This window comes from Sapajus apella, unplaced genomic scaffold (genome assembly GCF_009761245.1).
Source record: "Sapajus apella isolate SASKATOON/1434 unplaced genomic scaffold, GSC_monkey_1.0 scaffold3, whole genome shotgun sequence".
Lineage (NCBI taxonomy): Eukaryota > Metazoa > Chordata > Mammalia > Primates > Cebidae > Sapajus > Sapajus apella.
In genome coordinates, this window is record NW_022436943.1 from 24,058,914 (window position 1) to 24,076,046 (window position 17,133).

Here is a 17,133-nt window from a genome sequence, read left to right on the forward strand (position 1 = left end):
AGGCAGATCTCTTGAGGTCAGGAGTTCTTGACCAGACTGTTCAACATGGTGAAATCCCATGTCTACTACAATTAATCCCTTGCAACATAGTTCCTACACTTCTTTACTTTTCTGCAGAAACTATATTTTCTTATATCTCTGGAAGTCTCCCCATCACCAAATCAAAATAACTTTTTAGAGATTTGTTTTTGAATGCTACTTTCTATTTTACTAACATCTAAACTTCCATGTTGAGTGTGAATGTGAATCTAGTCACTAGTCAATGTACGCTGGGTAATACCATAATTCATAAGACATGGCTAATGAGCTGAATTTATAAGAGAAAAAATGGATTAAAGTGATATCACAGATATGTAAAACAAGAGATCACATTGAAGAAGAGATATAAACAGAGGTACATGTACAGTTGAGCATGCTGTACCTTGCAAAGCCTGGTTGTGCATCTTATTTCACATAGTATTCTGTGTGAATTGTTGAGAAATATTAAATTGTTGAGAAATGCTAAGTTTATGAATATGGAGAAATGCTGAGTGCATGATAGAATATATTGTTTGCTAGGAAGAACAATGGCAAGGAAAATCTAGCTGCTCTCCCCACCAAGCAGAAAACCAATTGGGCATTCTGAAGGGTCAGGACAATATATAAATATCATATAACAGTTAAAACAATTCATTAAGATATCTGACCCTGTCCCCATGGCTCCATTGTGGAGAATACTTTTTAGTTTGTCTGTGATCAGTGGTAAGCAGGCACCAGCTGCCTACTTGGCATATTTTGTGTTTTGAGAAAATACCAAACATCTGTTTGTTAATAGTGATCACCTGTTCAGAGAGAATAAATGTTTGGGTCAGAATCTGCTTGAGGCCTTCAGCCTGGAATGCTGTCAGCCCCTGAGGCTCCCAGCTTGGGAGGCTGCTGGCCTCTCGGACAGTCCCACTTTGTTGCTCTTTCTGACTGTCTGCCTCTGAGTTTCTTCAGCACTGCCTGGGTAGGGGTCTCTATAGCTGAGCTGGCTCTTGGTAATGAATAGCTAGACTTGCAGCTGTGTAGGGTACAGACTGAGAGGCTGGTTTGTGCTATTCTTGGTCTGTTTTAATAGAAGCCTTTTAATAATGTTTCTCTTTTTAATGAAATGTCTGTATTACTCTGATAAAAATAAAAATTTGTTTTAGTAAATCTACAAAACTTCAGGTCACAGCGGCTATAACTGTTAAATAAATGGAACAGACAGTGCAGATGATGAGCCTTGTAGAACTCAGCTGCCATTCAGCCTTGTTGTCAGAAAATATTAATATGTTTTGCAGGTGAGGAATGATGAGAAGTTTTCTGCGTGGGATCCATAAGTGTCGATGGAGGAGAGCAGCCATCAGGCAGGTGGTGACAGGCCTTCAACATCATGGTGAGTTGTTGGAACTTTACACTGTGGTCAGGAAGAAGCAAGCTTGGGTTGCAAACAAAGGAAAAAGAACATTAAATTTTTTTTGGCAAGATGCCTGGGAACAAATGGGAGAAGAGGAAGAGTCTTGGAAGGCAGAATAATTAGTAGCAGTTGCATAGTTTTTTGAGACAGGATGAGGGTCACAGAGACTTTAGATAAAGAGAAAGGTTGAATTTGGAACATATATGTGAGGTAAAACTTCATGAAAGATTGGATGTGAAGAATAAGGGCATGTTCTAGGGTAATTCCAAGCTTTCTGACAAGAGAGACTGAGAGGTTGGTGACCCATAAAATTGAGATTAGAAAAAATTGGAGGAGACACAGTTGTCATCCCTTTATTCATGGCTTCACTTTCCACAGTTTCAGTTTCACTTACTCACAGTCAACCGTGGTCTGAAAATAGGTGAGTAGAGTACAGTAGAATTTTCCTTCTTTCTTTCCTTTTTTTTTTTTTTTTTTTTTTGAGACGGATTCTTGCTCTGTCGCCCAGGCTGGAGTGCAGTGGTGCAATCTCAGCTCACTGCAACCTCCGCCTCCCGAGTTCAAGCGATTCTCCTGCCTCAGCCTCCCAAGTAGCTGGGATTACAGGCACATGCCACCATACCTGGATAATTTTTGTATTTTTTAGTAGAGATGGGGTTTCACCATATTGGCCAGGCTGGTCTGGAACTCCTGACCTTGCAATCCACCCGCCTTGGCCTCCCATAGTGCTGGGATTACAGGTGTGAGCCACCGCGCCCGGCCAATAGGATATATGAAGTGATAGAGAGTGAGAGAGAGACCAATTTACACAATGTTTATGACAGTATATTGTTATAATTCTTCTGTTTTATGATTGTTATTGTTTTTAATCTCTTATGTACCTAATTTATAAATTAAACTTCAGCAAAGTAGATGCATCTAGAAAAAAACATAATATATATAGAATTCAGTACTGTCCATGGTGTCAGGCATCCCCTGGGGATCTTGGAACATATCCTTGTGGATAAGGAGGGAGGGACTACTGTAATTCCATTGCTGCAGATTTTTGAAATAATCAACAGAACATGCATTTTTCCAAAGTGGGTCACACATCCAGAGGGGTAACATGGGCATGTACTTTAAACAGTCAGAAAGTCAGATGTATGAAAAGTAATTCTCTTTATGTCTTAATACCTGAAAAGTCACTTTGTTCATAAGGCATCAATTCCAGTTGTAACAGAAAATGTAACTTGTTGCTTCAATGTAATTCAGTCAGACCCCATTAGAGCTCAGTGTTTTTTGGGTAACTATTTAGATTTCTCATGGATTTCTTTCCAGCACCCTCTTCTTTTTCCCCTATTACCAGGACAAGGGGGTGAGGTAGGATCTTGGTTAAAGAACATCTAGTGAGGAAGCAGAGGTAGGCAGGGTGGCTGATGAATTGTTCTGGCATTGAGAGAGCTGTGTTCATTCTCTGGTACTCATCTGTCCCTGCTGGCCTCAGCTTGTACCTTCCTGTCTTGCACAGTGGCCTCAATCCCAATCTGCTGCCAACGTCCATAGTCCTGCACAATCCCTATGTCTTAGACCAACATGTTATTCATCCTCCTTTCCTCAAGGAAAGTTTACTCTCCGACTGGTCCTTAAAACTGTTTCCACACCTTGCTGAAAGTGTTTCAGAATTACCCAGTGTTTTTCTGGCAACTTACTGATCTAAGCTGAAGTCTGTAGGCCCACTCTGGACTATCCCACAGACTCAGCTACTCTGGCCCTCCAGGGCCATGTTGACTATCATGTGTATCACCATTTGTTCTTTCTGACCTTCAATAAAGCTATTTACTTATCCATCCATCCAATGCACTTATATTTCTATTTGTTGTATATATCTCCTCACCATCTCAATCAGTATATATGTTGAGAAAACCAATTTCAATAGACCAATCATTTTCATTTTTTTACTTTTATTTTAAATTTAGGGGTACATATGCAGGTCTGTTATATAGGTAAACTTATGTCATGGGTTTTTTTTGTACAGATTATTTCATCACCCAGGTATTAAGCCTAGTACCCATTAGTTATTTTTTTCCTGATCCTCTCCCTCCTCCCATCCGCCACTCTCCAAGAGGCCCCAGTGTCTGCTGTTCCCCTTTATATGTCCATGTGTTCTCATCATTTAGCTCCCACTTACAAGTGAAAACATTCAATTTCAATTAGATCCTTTAGTGATTACGAGAAAGATGAAAGTATATGATAATGAAGCAAGTAGAGGCCATGAGAAGACTATCAGTTCCAGCAAAACGCACTAAGGCTAATAGACCAAAGCTAATGGTTAAGGCTTAGAGGACAAATCTTTACCTTATTGAAGGTCAGAAAGAACAAATGGTGACACACATATCAGATATCCTACTGTAATTATTTCAGGACACATCGTAATTGTCCCACACATCCCATGGTGTAGGGAAGGAAAAGGGGTTGGGGGCAAAATTGAGAGTTGACTGAATAGTTATACAAAGAGACTGTTAAAAATTGATCATAAGGAACACGGTTTTTGTTTGTTTGTTTGTTTGCAATAGAGTCTTGCTCTGTCACCCAGGCTGGAGTGCAATGACTCAATCTCCGTGCACCGCAACCTTCGCCTCCCAGGTTCAAGCCATTGTCCTGCCTCAACCATTTGAGTTGTTCGGATTATAGGCATGTGCCACCACACCTGGGTAATTCTTTTGTGTTTTTAGTAGAGACAGAATTTCACCAAGTTGGTCAGGCTGATGTCCAACTCCTGACCTCAGGTGATCGACCCGCCTTGGCCTCCCAAAATGCTGAGATTACAGAATCAAGCAACCACACTTGGCCTAGAACATGGTCATTTTTTTTTTAAAGAGTGGAAATGGTGTAAATATGGCCAACATGGTGAAACCCCATCTCTACTAAAAATACAAAAATTACCTCGGTGTAGTGGCATACACCTGTAATCCCAGCTACTTGGGAGACTGAGGCAGGAGAATTGCTTGAACCCAGGAGACAGAGGTTGCAGTGAGCCGAAATCGTGCCACTGCACTCCAGCCTGGCAACAGAGTGAGACTCTGCCTCCAAAAAAAAAAAAAAAAGAAATGGTATAAACTTTCTCCTAACCATAAGAAAATAGAAGTAGGAATCGATAACAAAATGAGTTAAAATCGACAATACGTAAACTTTCACCTGGAAATTTTAAAGAAAATATGTTTTAAAATACCATGTCAGTGTGGTAATAAGGTGAGAAATATATGGAATTTGACAATGAAAATCCTGTATGTCAAAATAGAATAGATACAGCAAAATCAGAGGAAATAAATAGCTTTACTCATTTACATTAATAAAAGAAGTATGAAAGATAAATAAAAATTCAAATAAAGAATGATAAAAGTAACAAAATCAACCAAAAGCATAGAAGACTTTAAGACCAGCCTAGGCAACATGGTAAAATCCTATCTCTACCAAAAATAAAAAAAGAAAGAAAAATTGGCCTAGCGTGGTAGCTTGTGCCTGTAATTTCAGCTACTCAGGAGGCTGAGTGGGAGGAATGCTTGAGCCCAGGAGGTGGAGGCTGCACTGAGACATGATCCCCCCACCTCACTCCAGCCTGGGTGACAGGATGAGACCCATTTCAAAAAAAACCAAAAAGCATTAATGAAATTTAAAAGTATTAAATATATAGTAATTCCAAGGGCATATTTTTGAAAATGTTAGAAAATTAAAAATATAGTTAATCTAAACAAATACAGATACCACAAATCCACAGAAATCAAATGATAATCAGTGAGGAATCACAAATGCTTGAGAATGAAAAGAAATATAAAGATATTGTTTGGCTCAAAAAAGTTACGTAATTATATTTGGAAGTCTGAATTAAAGTGAAAGTTTTTTGTCAAAACTACGTAGAAAAAGCTAGAAAATTTAAAGACATCAACAAATATAGACAAGATATTTAAATACATACTTCTTCTAAAAATAAGAGCAAGAAAATTCCTACCAAAGTTTTAAAAATAGGTAACACTCATGTTATTTACACTATGTCAGAATAGTGAAAAATAGCGAAAGTTCCACATTCTTTCATAAACCCAATACAACACTGATACCAAAGCTATTAAAATACAGAAAAATAAATTTTATTTCACAAAAATTTAACAAACACTATATGAAAAAAGCCAAAAATAATTGCAAAATATAAATGAAATACTATGAAAGAGATACTCTTAAAGTTTCAAAGAGTTAATATATTTAATGATCAAAAAGGTTATGCAAATTTGAAAGCAACAACTAACAACCAAATAGGACAAAGGGTAAACATTTAAAATTATTTTTAAAAAATGTTAAACACACACACAAGATGAGAAATATAAGCTAAATCTATAATGGGGTATTATTTTTCTCTAATCAAATGTATCACAAAACGAAAACTATAAAAATAATATTTTTCCAGAGTATGGAGGTAGGTTGGAGATAAATTAAGTAATATTTATTAATTTTTTTCTTTTCGTCTTTTAGCTGGAGCGGGGTGGTATGTTGCCTCCTCATCACCCTGGAGGATCTCACATGGGCTTTTTAATGCTTTTTCCCATTAAAATTTTAAATGTACATACTTTTGACTTAATTTTACTTCTATAAATCAAACCTGTAAATAAATGCACATTGTACATTTCAACATTCATTTCAGAAATGCCTTAGGAACAAAAATGGGAAACAACTGAAATGCTGTCAATAAGTTAAAAGTATGTACATCCATATTAGTGAATATTTTACATTCATTAAAAGCAATGTCAAGTCTGTGATTATTGATTATGAACTAATTTCTAGAACATATTACATGAGAAAAAGCAAGATGCAGAACAGTGTACACAGTATGTCATCATTTGTCATTTGTGCCCAAAATGGACAACACACATACATATATGTTTTTTATCTGCATCAAATGTCTGTGGAATAATACATAAGTAACTGGCAAGAGTGGTTGTCTCTGAGGAATTGCTTTGTACTGATTGCATTTTTTTGACATGCGCATGGAAAAGAAAAGGGGAGGGGAGGAGAAGGGAAGGGGAAGGGAGAAAGGGGAAGGGGAGGGGGACCTTTGGAGGAAGGTAATGAGTTAAGCTTCAGATCAGTAAAATATGTTCTATTTGCAGGACATCCAGGGATATATTTTCAGAAGCAGTTGCAATTGCAGTATAGAGGATGAGAAAGAAGAAGAAACTGCAGGTTAAAAACAAAGCTTAGTGATTTTTTTTTTTTTCTGTCGCCCAGGCTGAAGTGCAGTGGCAAGATCTCGGCTGACTGCAACCTCTGACTCCCGGACTCAAGTGACTCTCCTGCCTCAGCCTCCTGAGTAACTAGGACTACAGGCATGTGCCACCACACCCAGCTAATTTTTGTATTTGAGATGGGATTTCACCATCCTGGCCAGGATGGTCTTGATCTCTTGACCTTCTGATCCAAGTGCCTCAGCCTCCCAAAGTGCTGGGATTATAGGCGTTGAGTCACCGAGCCCTGCCGATTCTTTAATGTGTAGCGACATTTGGAGAAATGGGTAGATCATCTCGAGAGAGAATAGAAGTACTAAGACAGAAAATATGGGCAATACAATATTTTTAAAGCAGGTAGAGGAAGAGAGGCCAACACAATTCACAGAGGAGTGACCAGAGGAAGAAAAACAACAGAGCAATAGTGGAGGAAGTTTCCCAAAGAAAACCCTCAGTTTTCCACAGTACATGATTTAAGGTCACTGAAAAAGGCCACATGCACATGGTATATTGTATGAAAAGTAAGTGTAACCGACAACATATATGTTTCTATGCTAATTAAAGACTAGAGTATTGGCCAGGCACGATGGCTTATGCCTGTAATCCCAGCACTTTGGGAGGCTGGGGTGGGTGGATCACAAGGTCAGGAGCTCAAGACCAGCCTGGCCAACATGGTGAAACCCCCTCTCTACTAAAAATATAAAAATTAGCAGGGCGTGGTGGCAGTCACCTGTAACCCCAGCTACTCAGGAGGCTGAGGCAGGAGGATTGCTTGAACCCAGGAGGCGGGGGTTGCAGTGAACCGAGACCTCACCACTGCTCTCCAGCCTCTGTCTCAAAAACAAAACAAACAAAAAAACTAAAGTGTTATCTCTTCTTTTTTTTCCCTCTCTCTGAACGTTTTATTGGCCTCCTGCTCCCCAAAGGGTCCCCTGCTTCTGCTGGCTTAATGTCTCAGAACTTTGGCATCATTGGTCTCAGACACCACCTTGCCATCCACTATCCAGCAGGTGGTAGTCTTTTGGATGGTTTGCACGGAGTTGCTGCTGTCCAGGACATCACCAAGATTGAAGTCCTAGCCATCTTCCAGCAGGTGGTGGTAGGTGGCAATCTCAGCCTCCAGCTTGACCTTGATGTTCAGCAGGGACTGGTACTCCTGGGCCTGGTGCTGCCCCTCTGCCCAGGTCTGTGCTAGCTCTGACTCCAGGTGCAGCAGGATCCCCTTGAGCCATTCCATCTGCACAGAGTAGCGGGCCTCCACCTCCCTCAGGCTGTGCTCCAAGCTGGCCTTCAGATTTCTGATTTTTCATTGAGTCCAGTCTATCTCCAGGGACTGGACTCTATGTCTCAGCTCCGTGAGCATCATCTTAGCAGCACCAACCTTGGCGGACTGCGTGGTGACCACTGTGATGTTCTCCTCAATCTGCTGAGGCCAGCACTTGTCCAGCTCCTGTCAGTTCTTCCAAGCCAGCTCGTCATATTGGGCCCGGATGTCTGCAATGATCTTGGCGAGGTCCTGAGATTTGGGGGTATCCACATCCACAGTCAACCCAGAGCTGGCAGTCTGGGCTTGCAGGCCTTTTGCTTCCTCTTCATGGTTCTTCTTCATGAAGAGCAGTTCCTCCTTGAGAGCCTCGATCTCTGTCTCCAGCTGCAGCCAAGTGACATTGGTGTCATCAGTGGCCTTGCAGAGCCTATGGGTGTCGCTCTCCATAGACAAGCGCATGGCCATCTGTGTCTGATACTTGACTCTAAAGCCATCAGCAGCAAGACCGGCACTGTCGATCTGCAGAACAATGCGGGTATTATCTACAGTATTTGTGAAGATCTGAGCCCTCAGGTGGACAGTTTTGAAGAAATGACTCCAGGCTCTGACCTGGAGTCCCTTTTTCTCCAAGTGCTCCTGGATTTTGCGCTCCAGCTGCTGGTTCTCAGTCTCCAGGCTCCTCACTCTGTCCAGATAAGAGGCCAGGTGGTCGTTCAGGCTTTGCACAGTCTCCTCATTCTGGATGCCTCTCACTCCTGCCAGACCCTGGGCCATCCCCGTGGCCAGGCCCCCAGACCCCATGCCACACTGGAAGCTGGTGGAGTGGGACATGGAGATGCGGGAACCAGAGCCCCTGGCACCTGCACAGACACTGGCCACGCTGCTGACTGGCCAGGCGCTGTAGCTGGGCACCTGGACCGAGCCCGGGGACTGGTAGTTGGTGGAGAAGGTGGAGCCAGTGGTGAAGCTCATGCTGTCCCGGGAGGAGAGCGACAGGACAGGACTCAGGCTTTGCCTACGACGAGTGTTATCTATTCTTATAGGCACATACAAAACACTACATTTTGAGCTAGTAAAATAGCCTGTATCCCTATATATGATAATCGGTAGTTTTGCTTTGCAGGGGGCATAACAAAGAATCCTACAAAAATCTAACATTTAATCTCATTAATCAAAGGATGAACAAATATATAATGTGTGACACATTGTAGGAAATCAATAAGTAGCTATTGAATAAATGTTGAATTAGCACAATCGCTTTGTCAGGCTCAATGCAATGTTAATAGTTTAATAATTATAATACGTTCTGCAATAATAAATTAAACAGCTATTAAATAGACAAGTAATCAACTAGGAAACAGTTCCATTTATGCTTTTCTAGTGCTTCTCCCTAATTGTAAGCAATAAATTTTAAATGCTTGTGAATTTTCCAGCTGAGGTGCAGGAAAAGAGGGAAGATCGTGGGGGGAGCTGAGGGCTGTGAGTGCATCACTGCCATTGTGAGACACTGTGACACACACATATAATTACTCAAGTCACAAAGAAAAAAAGAGTAAGACATGAAAACGAACATTTTCTAATTACCATCCTAAAAGCGACTTAAAATGCATTTAAATAATAAATATTATACAGTAAATGAGGCACTGGGGAAGGCATTTTGGCAGTTACAAAATGAAATACACTCTTGCCATATGATCTAGTCACTGCACTGCTAGGTATTTGAGTTGAAAACACATGTTCACATAAAAACCTGCAGATGAAAGTTTATAGCAGCTTTTTTCATAATTGCTAAAACTTGGAAACAAACGTACTATATGATCTCAACTAATGCCATTCTGGGAAAAGCAAAACTGTGAAGACACTGAAAAGATGAGTGGTTGTCAGGGGTTGGGGTAGGGAGGGATAACAAGGTGGACACAAAGGATTTTTCAGGCAGTGAAACTACTCTGTGTCCTAATGTCATGGTAGATATATGTCATTTCATGTTTGTCAAAACCCACAGAGTATACATCACAATGAGGGAACTCCAATGTAAAGTATGGACTTTAGTCAATAATAATTTATATTGGCTCATCAACTGTAATAAATGTTCCACAGTAATGCAAGGTATTAATAATAGGGGAAATTAGTCAGGCATGTTGGCTCATTCCCGTAATCCCAGAAATTTGGGAGGTTGAGGAAGGTAGATGGAGACCAGCCTGAATCCCATCTGTTCAAAAATGCAAAATGTTAGCAGACATGATGATGCACACCTGTAGTCCTGGCTGCTTGGGAGGCTGAGGCGGGAGAATCACCTGAGCCTGGGAAATGGAGGCTGCAGTGAGCCAAGATTGTGCCACTGCACTCCAGCATAAGGGAAATTGTGTGGGATGAGGAGGTATATGGTAACTCTCTGTACTTTCTACTAATCAAAACCTAAAATTAATCAAAAAAATAAAGTATCTTCATTTAGAGGGGGAAGTAAAGGAAGCATCCCCCCAAAGACATAAAAAGTAATATACAACTTGCTATAGTTTGAATGTTTGTGTTCCCTCAAAATTCGTATGTTGAAATCCTAAGTCCCAAAGTGATGGTATTAGAAGATAAGGCCTTTGGATAATTACGTCATGGGAATAGTCTTTCTGAATGGGTTTAGTGCCCTTATAAAAGAGGCCTGAGACAGACTCCTTGCCCCTTCCACCATGTAAGGACACAGCGAGAAGGTGTCATTTATGAACTGGGAAGTGGTACCTGGCTCTGCTGGTACCTCAATCTTTGCCTTCCCAATAAATTGGCTGGTACTTCCATCTTTGCTTTTCCAGCCTCTAGAACTGTGAGAAATGTTTATACGAGTCACCTAGTTTATGGTATTTTGTGACAGCAGCCTGGATAAACTAAGGCATGAATTATTTAATTAGTAGCTTATTTTTGACCTAAAGAAAATAGGAAGCTGAAAAATCAGTGTGCATGATTAGGTCTTGACCAACTCAGTATTTATTTATTTACTTACTTATTAATTTTATTTTCAAATGTATTGAGTGCCTTTTTTATATTATAAAATATTTTTTATATTATAAAATATTTGTAAAGCTTATGGATGGAGACCAGACATTCAGATCTGGAGTGCCGGCACAAGTAGAAAGTGAAATCACTTCAGCAAACACAGATGATGAGGAGGAGGAGGAGGATGACGACGACGAGGAAGAAGAAAACGTGGATGATCGGACCCCTGGGCTCTCCAAGGAGACAGTGAGAGCTTCGCTGTCTGACTTGTCAAGCCTCGATGATGTGGAAGGGATGATCGTGCGCCAGCTGAAGGAAATCCTGGCTCGGAATTTTGTCAACTTTTCTGGCTGTTGTGAAAAATGGGAACTGGTAGAGAAAGTAAACCGGTTATACAAAGAGAATGAAGAAAACCAAAAGTCCCATGGCGAGCGGCTGCAGCTGCAAGATGAGGAAGACGTCAGCCTGTGTGGCATCTGCATGGATGCTGTCATCGACTGTGTCCTGCGGGAGTGCGGGCACGTGGTTACCTGCACCGAGTGCGGCAAGCGCGTGAGTGAGTGTCCCATCTGCCGGCAGTATGTGGTGCTAGCCATGCATGTGTTCAAGTCCTAAAACTGAGGCTCCCCTCAACAGGACAGTCACCCCAAACTTGACCCCAAACATTTCTATGCACAGAAGGGACTAGAAAGTTACTGTTCAAAGGCTGAAGCTATTTTTAAAAATTATTTTCACTACTAAGTGGGGACAGAAAGATCCATACTGAGTTGTGGAAACCTTGGTCCATGCCATGAGCCTGTCTGCCTGTGGACACATGAGCTTCCGGGGCTCAGCTGGGCTTTATCACCCATCCCTTGAACACTCATTGAAGTCAGTCTGCTTGCATCATGTGGGCAACAGCTACTGTGTCTTTGGAGGACAGTTACCCCCTTCTCTTATTTCCCCTTCATCCTATTTTTAACTTAAACTGCTCAGATGTTTGAAACTTCTGTCCTCTTTGGGTGAGATCAGTGTCCACAAGTGGCCGACATGGAACATGCTGAGCAGGGGCTCCTCTGAATGTTTGCTTTTTTAGTCATGTATATTTTAAAAGCTAACTAACATTTGATGAATGTAAGTTTCCACATTGTTGCTGTTTCTGCATTTAAACATAATTGGGAACAACTGACATTCTATAGTCGACTGCCAGGGCCTTAGACTACACATGTCCATTTTTGTTCAGGTATAGCTTTTTATAGCAAGGGCTGCATCTAGCTTCTTTTATTAGAAGTGTGTGTGCTAAATTCTTTATTAATGTGTAATCAGTTTACACCATTTTGTATAGTGAAGGTGTATTTTCAGTGCTACCTGCTAGCTGATTTTAACTTTAGGAATAAAATTAGTTTAAAATATATATATATATATATATATATATATATATATATATATATATTGTATTATAAAATATTTTTATATTATAAAAAGGCACTCAATATATTTTTATGATATAAAAAAGGCACTCAATATATTTGAAAATAAGATTATTTCACAGACCTTACATTTGATGGGAGACAAAATAATAACAACCAAAGTCAAAGTCATGGGATAAAGTTTGGAAGTCATGCTTTTGCTTTTAGCATTCCAGTTACGCCTCAGCTTCCCCTCATTGCAGCAGCTACACCTTCACAGCCCCAGTGAGGGGATGGCAGCGGAGCACAGATAACAGAAAACTAATTCTTGTTTCTCAAATTTCTTATTGAGCCAAAGACAACAATATAATTTTTAAAAAATCCATGAGACTTAAAGTTAGCCGTCCTCACCACCACCTAGACCGTACAGTAAACCTGCAGTGGAGGACAGGAAAAACGAGAGAACAGCTGAGGATTTGTAGGTATTGGGCTCCTTGGAAAGGGAATGCTAGATTCTGCCTCAAATCAGGCCCACCCCAGGGGTGGCGATGTTGGATGATGAAGCCACTCCAGAAAAGTCTGCAGGATTGAGAGGAGATGTGGACCTTCATTTTCCACTGACACCCTCTAAGAGCAGGGAGACAGCAGAGTGAAGGGCTGAGATCTTCTGAGGCCATCTCTAACCCCCAGAAGCTTATGTTAGGAAACTGCATGTCATTAATCTCAGACGTATTTTTTTTTCCTTTACTGACAGATACATGTAATAAACGACATGTGTTCATTTTGGACAATTACATTCTAAAAGATAAATGCTTCCCCATGTCTGAATTTTCAAATGAAAATGAAAATGTCTTGTCATTTAATTCTTCTTTAAGTTTTCTTTACTCCAATTATAATGATGTCTTGTAAACAGGAGTGAGCTTACCTCGATTGATTTTTTTTAAGATTAATGTCCTAATATGATTAAAATCGATGCCTGTGTATTCGTTTGAGATGTAATAGGAAGAATATGCCCATTGTTATTCTCAGACAACTGTTTGGATAAAACAAAGTACTTCAAATTTTAGAATCTGACAATTTTTTTGAGTCTCTAAGTGTGAAAAATATATATTTTCCTTGATTATGATGGATAAGGTCCTCATCTTGATTACGGTGATAGTTTCAAGATAAATACATATGCCAACATTTACTATGCTGCATAATTTAAATATATGTAGTCATATCACGCTAACTGTAGTTCAAAAAAGTGGTTAGAACCTTTTAAAATGTCATAAAAATAGGCCTCTCACATTCTTTTTAAAAAGAGATTATTCCTGGCTGGCTGCTGTGGCTCACGTCTATAATCCCAGAACTTTGGAAAGCCGAGGTGGGTGGACCCCATGAGGTCAAGAATTCAACATCAGCCTGGCCAACGTGGTGAAACCCTGTATCTATTAAAAAATTAAAAACTTAGCCAGGCATGGTGTTATGTGCCTGTAATCCCAGCTCTAGGGAGGCTGAGGCAGGAGAATCGCTTGAACCCAGGAGGTAGAGGCTGCAGTGAGCCAAGATTGCACCATCCCAGCAGAGTGAGACTCCATCTCAAAAAAAAAAGAAAAGAAAAAGAAAGAAATTATTCCAAATACTCTTATGATTCAAAGGTCTATTAAATTCATTAATGGCTATCATGTTTTCAGAAACTTTGCCTCCTAGACTCTATTAAAGAAAGAAAACAAAAGATTCAAAATGGTATGTATAACATACATAACACACATCCAGAGCGTGAAACCTCTGACTAATGTCCGTAGCTCATCTGTAAGAAGAGATCACAACTTACACCTCTCAAAAGGGCCTAATATCCCTCTTAATCTGAAATGTCCTCCCATGTGGTCAAGTTCTAGTCCTTGTAATATTTAGGACAAATTGGCTCTGTTCAAATCCTTTCTCCAAAAACACTGCCAAAATCAAAACCAAGAAAGACTTAACTTTAGGTGTCAAAATGTGTTTCCTCTGAGAATATTAGCTCTTATTAAATATCAGTTCTTTAATTGACACCATCAAAATTAATATATAAATCGCTTAGCTAATCAAGAATTAGCTTATAATGCCATAATTCTAAGTAAACAAAACCTCCTCATACTTTGCAAGGCATTGGTGTTACTATTAAAAATATAATTAAATAGCCAATATACCGTATTTTTTAAATTATTGTGCAGTCTTTACACATGCATTTTTGGTGAATGAATGCAGATGTTCTGGCCATAGAGGTTGTTTGATTCCTTGCTGTGAAACGTCCCACAGGCCCTGAACATGACCTCCCTGCGCAGTCCTATTTCCTGCTTCTCTGGAAGGGAGCCCTTGCTTCATCACACCACACTGCTTGCTGTTTCACAAATGCACGTTTCCTGTTCTATCCCTCAAGTATACGTGGAAAAAGCATCTTTCAAAAACCAAATTTAAATGTTAAATTAAAAATATAGTGCCCAGTAACTACATAGAGTTTAACTATGTAACAAATGATAGTTATCTTATTCTCTTTTTTCTTGAGATGGAGTTTTGCTCTTGTTGCCCAGGCTGGAGTGCAATGGCATGATCTCGGCTCACCACAACCTCTGCCTCCAGGTTCAAGCGATTCTCTTGTCTCAGCCTCCCGAGTAGCTGGGATTATAGGTATGTACCACCATGCCCAGATAATTTTGTATTTTTAGTAGAGATGAGGTTTCTCCATGGTGGTCAGGCTGGTCTTGAACTCCTGACCTCAGGTGATCCACCTACCTTGACCTCCCAAAGTGCTGGGATTACAGGCATTAGCCACCATGGCCAGCCAGGAATAATTTCTTTTTAAAAGGAACATGAGAAGCCTTGTTTTAGTTATCATATTCTTTACTGTACCTTCCAAGTTTTTGAATAATGGTAGCGTTATCATATTATATTTGGTAATGTATTTTAGTTACATTTTACATGTATCTAACTATATCTGATTCGATTTTATCCTTGTAAATTATGAGGAGTGTTGTATCTTATTCAACTGGATCCTTAACACTTAACCGCATTGTGCCTGCTACTAGGCTCTTAATAAATATTAGCTAGAGGTTATTGACTTGACATTTATATAAGGGTTTGGAGATATTCAATCACACCTAGAACATATCATCTTGAGGGGATATAAGAGAGCAAATTATTTTCCCTATTCTTTCTCTTTTGCTAACAGCAGATAACCAGAAGGAACAAGAATGTGAGGAAGCTGAAGTGTGTTTGTACAATTAGGGCAGAATTTGCATTACTTAGAATCTGACTCAATCAATCCTAAATTCTCCTGGGTCAGGAGGAGAAATAAATTTGCCAGTTAATCATATTTTAAACAGTGTCTTAGGCAAACTTTAAGGTGATGTCAAGTTCTAGTTCAAGCCCAAGTCTGACAAAACTAGAAGTAGGGTTTTGAAAGAATCAACAAAACTAGCAAATATTAAACCAATATAGGGCTATTTGGGGAAAATCAGATAAAAATTGTTCTGACAATTTTCTGAAAATATCTGCATTTCTTCAGTTTTACTCGAGGAAACAAATGTAACATGAGTGTTTCGTTTTTGAAATTTCTGATGGTCTTGCAGTATGTCAACATTCAGTCAATATGAATCAATATTTCTTTCTCTGTCTCATACAGTGTGTTTATATGTGTGTGTACATATATTTATTTATATATATATGTTAGATAAACATATCAAAAACTTTGTCTCCACTCACTAAATTTACTATCAAGTAGAGGAAACAGACAAAAATGTTAACTATCACATTAAGAATAATTATAAATTATGCTATAAGGACATAATAAACAGGGTCAAATATAGAAAATAGGCAGTGGTGACTCTATCAAGCATGGCCAAGGCAGGTCTTTCTAATGGGGGGGACTATTCAAGTTGAGCTTTGAACAATAAAAGATAATTCATGCAAAACTCCAGAAAAGACGATTCTAAGCAGAGGAAAAGAACAGATCCAGAACTAAAAATAGAAAGCACTGAAACAGTTTTCTGGACTATTGTTAGCCTAAGAGGTCCTGTAAAATGGACAAATCTACTTAAGAAATCATTACCTTTTCTTCAGGAGCAAAGACTAGTTGGAATATCCAACACTTCCTGAAAAATTTCTATGAGTCGGTCACTGTTTGAAGCCCTTTATACATACTATTCCAATAATCCTATGACATTTTATTATCCCCATTTTATATATGAGAAAACTTACACAGAATGAGAATGAATAAGTCTCAAAGTCAGAGTCAATCAAGGCTTTTGGCTCCAGGGTGAATACCATTATGCTATTTTGCCTCTTCCATGTCCTGGAGGTTTTAGGAAGCCAGTGTAAAGATTCCATAAACAAGGTTGCTTGGACAGTACCGGGCTGGAACAGTAGTGTTTAGGAGGCGGTGAGCTAAAAGTCCACAAAATCCTGTCTCCTACCTACGTTCCCCCCTTCCTCATCTCTCCAGGACTGAGAATAAAGAAAATAAGAGCATCAGAATTATTTGTTCAATAGATATAACTCCGCAGTGGGGCTAAAGCCAGAATATCAATTAAAAGAGAAAAACAAATGTGTACACAGAAGCTGTTAGGCATTTTACATTCCGGTGCCTAGAATTTCATTTATCCAGCAGTGGTGGCTTGAGCCAAAAAAATGCAGTCCATCAACCTTAGAGTTTCAAGTTTAACTGTCTATGTGTAGTTTCACAGGAGGTTTTCCACTGATAACAGACACATAGTCACAAGATGGCTGGAGTTCAGAGGTGGAACTTTATTCTGTGGAAGGACTAGAGGAACCAATTAGGAGCCTGGTTGACGGATACATAAGGGCAGA

At 39.7% G+C, this 17,133-nt stretch overlaps 2 pseudogenes across 1 annotated transcript; one reads left to right on the plus strand and one right to left on the minus strand.

Moving 5' to 3' along the window:
* Window positions 1-7,564: 7,564 nt before the first annotated feature.
* LOC116529467 lies at window positions 7,565-8,944 on the minus strand (annotated as a pseudogene).
* A 2,063-nt stretch (window positions 8,945-11,007) lies between these two features.
* LOC116529472 lies at window positions 11,008-12,303 on the plus strand (annotated as a pseudogene). The gene has a single exon (XR_004259516.1). The product of XR_004259516.1 is annotated as an E3 ubiquitin-protein ligase RNF34 pseudogene (transcript).
* The last annotated feature ends 4,830 nt before the right edge of the window (window positions 12,304-17,133 follow it).